Source organism: Salvelinus alpinus, chromosome 28, assembly GCF_045679555.1.
Source record: "Salvelinus alpinus chromosome 28, SLU_Salpinus.1, whole genome shotgun sequence".
NCBI classification, from domain to species: Eukaryota; Metazoa; Chordata; class Actinopteri; order Salmoniformes; family Salmonidae; genus Salvelinus; species Salvelinus alpinus.
Window position 1 is genome coordinate 40,721,203 of NC_092113.1, and position 10,566 is coordinate 40,731,768.

General features: G+C 43.9%; 1 long non-coding RNA gene across 1 annotated transcript in view; it reads left to right on the forward strand.

The window, feature by feature from the left end:
* Nucleotides 1-5,734, forward strand: part of LOC139557882 (uncharacterized) — a 12,539-nt gene extending 6,805 nt beyond the window's left edge. Inside the window, exon 3 of the long non-coding RNA XR_011671485.1 lies at nucleotides 4,669-5,734. This is a non-coding gene — a long non-coding RNA (uncharacterized lncRNA). The remainder of the gene's footprint in view (nucleotides 1-4,668) is intronic.
* Nucleotides 5,735-10,566: the final 4,832 nt, after the last annotated feature.

A 10,566-nucleotide genomic window follows, 5' to 3' on the forward strand; every position in this document is an offset into this window, starting at 1 on the left:
CTACCCTATACAGATAACAGGCCTAACTACCCTATACAGATAAGATAACCGCCCTAACTACCCTCTACAGATAATATAACAGTCCTAACTACCCTATACAGATAATATAACAGTCCTAACTACCCTCTACAGATAAGATAACAGTCCTAACTACCCTATACAGATAAGATAACAGTCATAACTACCCTATACAGATAAGATAACAGTCCTAACTACCCTATACAGATAAGATAACAGTCCTAACTACACTATACAGGTAATATAACAGTCCTAACTACCCTATACAGATAACAGTCCTAACTACCCTATACAGATAAGATAACAGTCCTAACTACCCTATACAGATAAGATAACAGTCATAACTACACTATACAGGTAATATAACAGTCCTAACTACCCTATACAGATAACAGTCCTAACTACCCTCTACAGATAACAGTCCTAACTACCCTCTACAGATAACAGTCCTAACTACCCTATACAGATAACAGTCCTAACTACCCTCTACAGATAACAGTCCTAACTACCCTCTACAGATAACAGTCCTAACTACCCTCTACAGATAACAGTCCTAACTACCCTCTACAGATAACAGTCCTAACTACCCTATACAGATAACAGTCCTAACTACCCTATACAGATAAGATAACAGTCATAACTACCCTATACAGATAAGATAACAGTCCTAACTACCCTATACAGATAAGATAACAGTCCTAACTACACTATACAGGTAATATAACAGTCCTAACTACCCTATACAGATAACAGTCCTAACTACCCTATACAGATAAGATAACAGTCCTAACTACCCTATACAGATAAGATAACAGTCATAACTACACTATACAGGTAATATAACAGTCCTAACTACCCTATACAGATAACAGTCCTAACTACCCTCTACAGATAACAGTCCTAACTACCCTCTACAGATAACAGTCCTAACTACCCTCTACAGATAACAGTCCTAACTACCCTCTACAGATAACAGTCCTAACTACCCTATACAGATAACAGTCCTAACTACCCTCTACAGGTAAGATAACAGTCCTAACTACCCTATACAGATAACAGTCCTAACTACCCTCTACAGATAACAGTCCTAACTACCCTATACAGATAACATTCCTAACTACCCTCTACAGATAACAGTCCTAACTACCCTCTACAGATAACAGTCCTAACTACCCTATACAGATAACAGTCCTAACTACCCTATACAGATAACAGTCCTAACTACCCTCTACAGATAACAGTCCTAACTACCCTATACAGATAACAGTCCTAACTACCCTCTACAGATAACAGTCCTAACTACCCTATACAGATAACAGTCCTAACTACCCTATACAGATAACAGTCCTAACTACCCTCTACAGATAACAGTCCTAACTACCCTCTACAGATAACAGTCCTAACTACCCTCTACAGATAACAGTCCTAACTACCCTATACAGATAACACTCCTAACTACCCTCGACAGGTAATATAACAGTCTTAACTACCCTATACAGATAACACTCATAACTACCCTCTACAGATAACAGCCCTAACTACCCTCTACAGATAACACTCATAACTACCCTCTACAGATAACACTCATAACTACCCTATACAGATAACAGTCCTAACTACCCTCTACAGATAACACGCCTAACTACCCTCTACAGATAACAGTCCTAACTACCCTCTACAGATAACACGCCTAACTACCCTCTACAGATAACAGTCCTAACTACCCTCTACAGATAACAGTCCTAACTACCCTCTACAGATAACAGTCCTAACTACCCTCTACAGATAACAGTCCTAACTACCCTATACAGATAAGATAACAGGCCTAACTACCCTCTACAGATAACAGTCCTAACTACCCTCGACAGTTAACAGTCCTAACTACCCTCTACAGATAACAGTCCTAACTACCCTATACAGATAACAGTCCTAACTACCCTCGACAGGTAAGATAACAGTCCTAACTACCCTCGACAGATAACAGTCCTAACTACCCTATACAGATAACAGTCCTAACTACCCTCTACAGATAACAGTCCTAACTACCCTCTACAGATAACAGTCCTAACTACCCTCTACAGATAACAGTCCTAACTACCCTCTACAGATAACAGTCCTAACTACCCTCTACAGATAACAGTCCTAACTACCCTATACAGATAACAGTCCTAACTACCCTCTACAGATAACAGTCCTAACTACCCTATACAGGTAACTGTAAAACCTACATCTACATAACCTCATCTGAATCTAACCTAAGTCTATAGAAGCTGTGTCAGACACAGGGGGCTGATGGTAGGCTCATGGTGTGTGTTAGTTACTGTGTCTCAGTTAGCCAGCCAGCCAGCCAGTCAGCCAGTTAGCCAGCCAGCCAGCCAGTCAGCCAGTCAGCCAGCCAGCCAGTCAGCCAGTCAGCCAGCCAGTCAGCCAGCCAGCCAGCCAGCCAGTCAGCCAGCCAGTCAGCCAGTCAGCCAGCCAGTCAGCCAGTCAGCCAGCCAGTCAGCCAGTCAGCCAGCCAGCCAGCCAGTTGGGAGGTGGTTGTTTCCCCAAACCAGAGTTCTCTTCTGCTATCCTGTATTAGTAAAGTGTTACATCAAGACTAAAGCAGGAAGGAATTCTTGTTGTCATGTGGTTACCGTCGCCACGGCAGCAAGCGTCTGGCTCACACACATATACACACAGCCAACTGCATTCATTTAGCAACTGCAGCAAAAAGCAGGTCACGAGGTGTGTGTGTGTGTGTGTGTGTGTGTGTGTGTGTGTGTGTGTGTGTGTGTGTGTGTGTGTGTGTGTGTGTGTGTGTGTGTGTGTGTGTGTGTGTGTGTGTGTGTGTGTTCCTTAGTCAAAATATTGTGTCTTTCCCTTGCTACTTTCCCCCCCAAAAAAATGACAGCATCCCCTGCCTAAGGTTAACACTCAGCACATGCTATAAAACACAAGTAAACAACAACTAAACAAGTAAACAACAAGTAAACAACAACTCCAACAACGCCAAAATGGGTTCCTTTGTTTCATTCCAGAGGCACATGACCACATGGCTAAACTGTAATGCTAACTCTGTGTCACACTCATAGCTGTGGATTTAAACAGTGATGTAGTCAGAGCCCTCCACCCTTCAACTATGCTTGAATGCTTCTTCATAGGATGATGTGGTCACATACTCTGGCAGCTAGTGCTTAACACTAATTAATAATAATTTCCCCCCCCTTTCATCGTTCTAGTTTAATATTCCAAGGACGAAGCACCCCTTCAGCGATCCAATATATATTTTAAATTCTTAGTTAAGAGAGTCATCCCAGTGAGCAGCAAGAATACTACAGCTATTAAGTGTGTTTGAGTGGAGTGTTGATCTCCCTTCCTTTATGCTCTTGGCAGTACCCTCCCACCCTTTACTGGTCCTCTGTCTCCCTTCCTTTATCCTCTTGGCAGTACCCTCCCACCCTTTACTGGTCCTTATGTCTCCCTTCCTTTATGCTCTTGGCAGTACTCTCCCATCCTTTACTGGTCCTATGTCTCCCTTCCTTTATGCTCTTGGCAGTACTCTCCCATCCTTTACTGGTCCTCTGTCTCCCTTCCTTTATGCTCTTGGCAGTACCCTCCCACCCTTTACTGGTCCTATGTCTCCCTTCCTTTATGCTCTTGGCAGTACTCTCCCATCCTTTACTGGTCCTATGTCTCCCTTCCTTTATCCTCTTGGCAGTACCCTCCCACCCTCCCATCCTTTACTGGCCCTATGTCTCCCTTCCTTTATGCTCTTGGCAGTACCCTCCCACCCTTTACTGGTCCTCTATGTCTCCCTTCCTTTATGCTCTTGGCAGTACCCTCCCACCCTTTACTGGTCCTCTATGTCTCCCTTCCTTTATGCTCTTGGCAGTACTCTCCCATCCTTTACGGGTCCTATATATCTCTCTCCCCTCTCACTCACAAGCTACTAGAAGGCTCCCCCATAGCACTACTGTCCTGTCAGCAGAACCTATGCCAGTAAGAGGCTGAGGAGTGTATTGTACTGTAAGGAATGGACTCTCTGCCCGCCTGCTCAAAATAACTCTGCAGTGAGGGAGGCAGACTGATAGCACGCGCGCGCGCACACACACACACACACACACACACACACACACACACACACACACACACACACACACACACACACACACACACACACACACACACACACACACACACACACACACACACACACACACAGACGTCACACACACAAGCGCAAAAAAACAAGGTCTGAATCAAAACTAATCTTTTTGTTGCAAGAGTATAAATCACGGCAAGGCTATTTTTAGTTGAGGAGGTGTTTTTGGTTCATGTTGTGTACACTCACAGTGTACAGTGATTCTGTGCTTTTCCTCTCCTCTACGTGTGGCCAGAATACCAGTCAGAAATGGTTCTCCCCAATGCATCAGATTTGTCCCTACATAACTCATTGTCCTGGCATAGCCCCTTGCTCTCAGTTTGTATCTGTGTTACATTCAAATTAATCTTCCCACAAAAGGCTCATTTCTGTGTTGAATACAGCCTGACAGAGACTGATGGAGAGGCAGAAAAGGTTAACCTCTTAATGACCTTTACCTATTAATCGACTACCATTCAGATTGTGACCTAACATGACCTTTACCGTATGCATCTGATCTCTTTCAGAACGAAAGTCACAGGAGGACTACAGCACTATTCACCCTCGAGGCGGAAACCTATTGACCATTCGCTGACAACATCACCAGGTCGGACCTGATAGTGACCCCTGTGTGTGTGTGTGTGTGTGTGTGTGTGTGTGTGTGTGTGTGTGTGTGTGTGTGTGTGTGTGTGTGTGTGTGTGTGTGTGTGTGTGTGTGTGTGTGTGTGTGTGTGTGTGTGTTAGATTCCCTGTTGGAAACATAGCAGGGAGAAACTGTACCAACCAGTGATGATGAAGAGGCCAGTAACTCAGGATCTGCTGGATGGATGTGGCTGCTGGGAGTGTTTCTCTGGCAGTGTCTTAGCTGGTTGTTGTGAGGGAGAGAACGAAGCAATCAGCAAGTATACTGCCGCAGAAACTCTTCCCACTACGAGCCCAGGCCCCTGGAATCAGCAAATAGGCCATTGGCCCCTGGAATCAGCTAGTAGGCTATTGGCCCCCTGGAATCAGCAAGTAGGCCATTGGCCCCTGGAATCAGCAAGTAGGCCATTGGCCCCCTGGAATCAGCAAGTAGGCCATTGGCCCCCTGGAATCAGCAAGTAGGCCATTGGCCCCCTGGAATCAGCAAGTAGGCCATTGGCCTACTGGAACCAGCAAGTAGGCCATTGGCCCCATGGAATCAGCAAGTAGGCCATTGGCCCCCTGGAACCAGCAAGTAGGCCATTGGCCCCTGGCTCTCAGATGTCATTCCCCCAGAGCGACAGAAGGAATGAGGAAGAGAAGCGCACTATTTTTAGTATGATTATTACCACTGGACTCATGTCGGACGATAGACTGATGATGCTTTTGGGATATGGTGACATTGTGTGTATAACCTGAGTGCGTGGTATTCTGTTTTAAAATCAATGAAATCCTCTAGCGCCATCTTGTGTCTCAAATGTTAAGTGGAGCCAAATTGGACATACCGATAATGTGTTGATGTATAATTAAATTATTATAGTTATTACCAGTTTGTATCTCTTAAAATATTTGCAATGCTTTTTGCAATCACTTGCTCTGGGTTATTGAAAATAAACAGAAAATATTGAAAAATAACTGTCAATATAGTCATGTCTATACCTTGTCTTCGTCATTCGTCATTTCCTGTTTGATCTGCATTTTAATTTTTAAAATACCTGTCCCATCTGAGCACAGACCCAGTCTTGAAGACGATCTTGAGTCAAGAGGAACATTGTATGGGTGACAGGTAGTCTAGTGGTTAGCGTGTCGGGCCAGTAACCGAAAGGTTGCTGGATTGAATCCCCCGAGCTGACAAGGTAAAAATCTGTCGTTCTGCCCCTGAACAAGGCAGTTTAACCCCACTGTTCCCCGGTAGGCCGTCATTGTAGGTAAAAATTTGTTCTTAACGGACTTGCCTAGTTAAATAAAGGTAAAAAAATATATATATTGGCTACTTGAGTTTGTTTGACTGTCAGATCCATTTGCTTTGTCCAGTTATCATAAAGCAAATTGCATATCCACATTATACAAACATGGGAATATAAACAGGGAAGTTGACATTAGATATGTAATCTGCTAACATTCACTACCGGTCAAAAGTTTTAGAACACCTACTCATTCAAGGGTTTTTCTTTATTTCTATTATTTTCTACATTGTAGAATAAGACAGCAAAACTATGAAATAACACATATGGAATCATGTAGTAACCAAAAAAGTGTTAAACAAATCAAAATATATTTTATAATTGAGATTCTTCAAATAGCCAACCTTTGCCTTGATGACAGCTTTGCACACTCTTGGCATTCTCTCAACCAGCTTCACCTGGAATGCTTTTCCACAGTCTTGAAGGAGTTCCCACATATGCTGAGCACTTGTTGACTGCTAAATTTTTGGTTCCAACCTCCGTGTCTTTGTGAGATGCGGTGTAGGTGAACGGATGATCTCAGCATGTGTATTTTCCACCGCAAAGCATGGCGGAGGAGGTGTTATGGTATGGGGGTGCTTTGCTGGTGACACTGTCTGTGATTTATTTAGAATTCAAGGCACACTTAACCAGCATGGCTACCACAGCATTCTACAGCGATACACCATCCCATCTGGTTTGGGCTTAGTGGGACTATCATTTGTTTTTCAACAGAACAATGACCCAACACACCTCCAGGCTGTGTAAGGGCTATTTGACAAAGAAGGAGAGTGATGGAGTGCTGCATCAGATGACCTGGCCTCCACAGTCACCCGACCTCAACCTAATTGAGATGGTTTGGGATGAGTTGGACCGCAGAGTGAAGGAAAAGCAGTCAACAAGTGCTCAGCATATGTGGGAACTCCTTCAAGACTGTGGAAAAGCATTCCAGGTGAAGCTGGTTGAGAGAATGCCAAGAGTGTGCAAAGCTGTCATCAAGGCAAAGGGTGGCTACTTTGAAGAATCTCAAATACTTTTTTGGTTACTACATGATTCCATATGTGTTTTTTCATAGTTTTTGATGTCTTCACTATTATTCTACAATGTAGAATTATTATTTTTTAAATAAAGAAAAACCCTTGAATGAGTAGGTGTTGTAAAAACTGTGAACCAGTAGTGTAATTCAAATCAATATATTGAAAAGTATAGAACAATGAGGATAATACTGTAGCTATAGATATAGCAGTAAAACATTTAAAACACAGGAAGAACAGCTATTTTATAAAAATAGGTACAATTTTCTTGTTTTTTAAATTTACTGATAGCCAGGGGCACACTCCAACACTCCGACATTTTACAAACTAAGCATATATGTTTAGTGAGTCCGCAATATCAGGGGCAGTAGGGATGACCAGGGATGTTCTCTTGAGAAGTGTGTGAATTGAACCATTTTCCAGTCTTACTAAGCATTCAAAATGTAACGAGTACTTTTGGGTGTCAGGGAAAATGTAAGGAGTAAAAAGTACATGATTTTCTTTCGGAATGTAGTGAAGTAAAGGTAAAAGTTGTAAAAAAATATATAAAGAGTAAAGTAAAGTACAGATACCCCCAAAAAACAATTTAAGAAGTACTATAAAGTATTTTTACACCATTGCACACTCAAACTAAAGGGCAACAGTAGGGCCAAACATAGTCCTTACTGCTTCTTTTTAGAAGTCTCTAGCGCAGTTTACCCAACTGAATGGTTTCCGGGTGAATGTTTTAAGGAGAGTCAATGAGGGGTTAATTTGTCCAGCAGAGAAACTTTTGTGTGGGTTTCCTACCAGCGTGTAACCAACATTAGCATGAGCAGCAATAGTGCCATCCAAGGTTCGCTTTCAAAATAAAAGTCCCCCCCCCACCCATTGAAACACACGACAACATTCCAAATTTGTTTAGAATTTCCCAAACTTTTTATAGTCCCGTACCCCTTCAAACATTCAACCTTCAGCTGCATACCTCCTCTAGGACCAGGGTCAGCGCACTCTCAAATGTTGTTTTTTGACATCATTGCAAGCCTGTCACACACACACTACATGATACATTTATTAAACATAAGAATGAGTGTGAGTTTTTGTCACAACCAGGCTCGTGGGAAGTGACAAAGAGCTCTTATAGGATCAGGACACAAATAATAATTAATAATTTGTCTCTTTATTTAGGACAGAACAGCAGCCTCTGATGAGACACGGGGTGGGGGCCTATGCATATATGTGAACAACAGCTGGTGCACGATATCTAAAGAAGTCTCAACGTTTTGCTCGCCTGAGGTGGAGTATCTCATGATAAGCTGTAGACCACACTATCTACCTAGAATGTTTTCAGTGGCGCTCCTAGTGGGCCCGAGGACTTTAATGTAGGGAAACTCAAATCAGTTTTACCTAATTTCGATCAGCATGTTAAATGTGCAACCAGAGGGAAAAAAATTCTAGACCACCTTTACTCCACACACAGAGACATGTACAAAGCTCTCCCTCGCCCTCCATTTGGCAAATCTGACCATAATTCTATCCTCCTGATTCCTGCTTACAAGCAAAAATTAAAGCAGGAAGCACTAGTGACTCAGTCTATAAAAAAGTGGTCAGATGAAGCAGATGCTAAACTACAGGACCGGTTTGCTAGCACAGACTGGAATATGTTCCGTGATTCTTCCGATGGCATTGAGGAGTACACCACATCAGTCACTGGCTTTATCAATAGGTGCATTGATGATGTCGTCCCCACAGTGACTGTACGTACATACCCCAACCAGAAGCCATGGATTACAGGCAACATTTGAAAGGCTGGTCATGGCTCACATCAACACCATTATCCCAGAAACCCTAAACCCACTACAATTTGCATAACGCACCAACAAATCCACAGATGATGCAATCGCTATTGCACTCCACACTGCCCTTTCACACCTGGACAAAAGGAGCACCAATGTGAGAATGCTATTCATTGACTACAGCTCAGCGTTCAACACCATAGTGCCCTCAAAGCTCATCACTAAGCTAAGGACCCTGGGACTAAACACCTCCCTCTGCAACTGGATCCTGGACTTCTTGACGGGCCGCCCCCAGGTGGTAAGGGTAGGTAACAACACATCCGCCACGCTGATTCTCAACACGGGGGGCCCCTCAGGGGTGCATGCTCAGCCCCCTCCTGTACTCCCTGTTCACTCATGACTGCACGACCAGGTACAACTCCGACACCATCATTAAGTTTGCCGACGACAACAGTGGTAGGCCTGATCACCAACAACGATGAGACAGCCTATAGGGAGGAGGTCAGAGACCTGGCAGTGTGGTGCCAGGACAACAACCTCTCCCTCAACATGACCAAGACAAAGGAGATGATTGTGGACTATAGGAAAAAGAGGGCCGAGCACGCCCCAATTCTCATCGACGGGGCTGTAGTGGAGCAGGTTGAGAGCTTCAAGTTCCTTGGCGTCCACATCACCAACAGGGTCCAAGCACACCAAGACAGTCGTGAAGTGTGCACGACAAAACCTATTCCCCCTCAGGAGACTGAAAAGATTTGGCATGGGTCCTCAGATCCTCAAAAGGTTTTACAGCCGCACCATCGGGAGCATCCTGACGGGTTGCATCACTGCCTGGTATGGCAACTGCTCGGCCTCCGACCACAAGGCACTACAGAGGGTAGTGCGTACGGCCCAGTACATCACAGGGGCCAAGCTTCCTGCCATCCAGGACCTCTATACCAGGCGGTGTCAGAGAAAGGCCCTAGAAATTGTCAAAGACTCCAGCCACCCTAGTCATAGACTGTTTTCTCTGCTGCCGCACGGCAAGCGGTACCGGAGCGCCAAGTCTAGGTACAAAAGCCTCCTAAATAACTTCTACCCTCAAGCCATAAGACTCCTGAACAGGTAATCAGCTGCTGCTACTCTCTGTTATTATCTATGCATATCTATGCATACTCACTAAAAACCTTATTTGTTCATCATTGTGAATAACTCACCACAGGTTAATGAGAATGAGAAGGGATTTCTTGAAAGGATGCACATCACTCTGCAATGTTGGGTTGTATGGGAGAGAGTCTCAGTCTTAAATCATTTTCCACGCACAGTCTGTGCCTGTATTTAGTTTTAATGCTAGTGAGTGCCGAGAATCCATTCTCACATAGGTACGTGGTTGCAAAGGGGCATCAGTGTCTTAACAGCGCGATTTGCCAAGGCGGGGTACTCTGAGCGCAGCCCAATCCAGAAATATGCCTGTGGCTTCTGATTAAACTCAATTTTCACAGAACCGCTTGTTGCAATTTTGATGAGTCTCTCTTGTTCAGATATGGGTAAGTGGACTGGAGGCAGGGCATGAAAGGGATAACGAATCCAGTTGTTTGTGTCGGTCTGTTTCGGGAAAGTACCTGCGTAATTGCTCACCCAACTCACTCAGGTGCTTCGCTATATCACATTTGACATTGTCTATAAGCTTGAGTTCATTTGCACACAAAAAAATCATACAATGATGGAAAGACCTG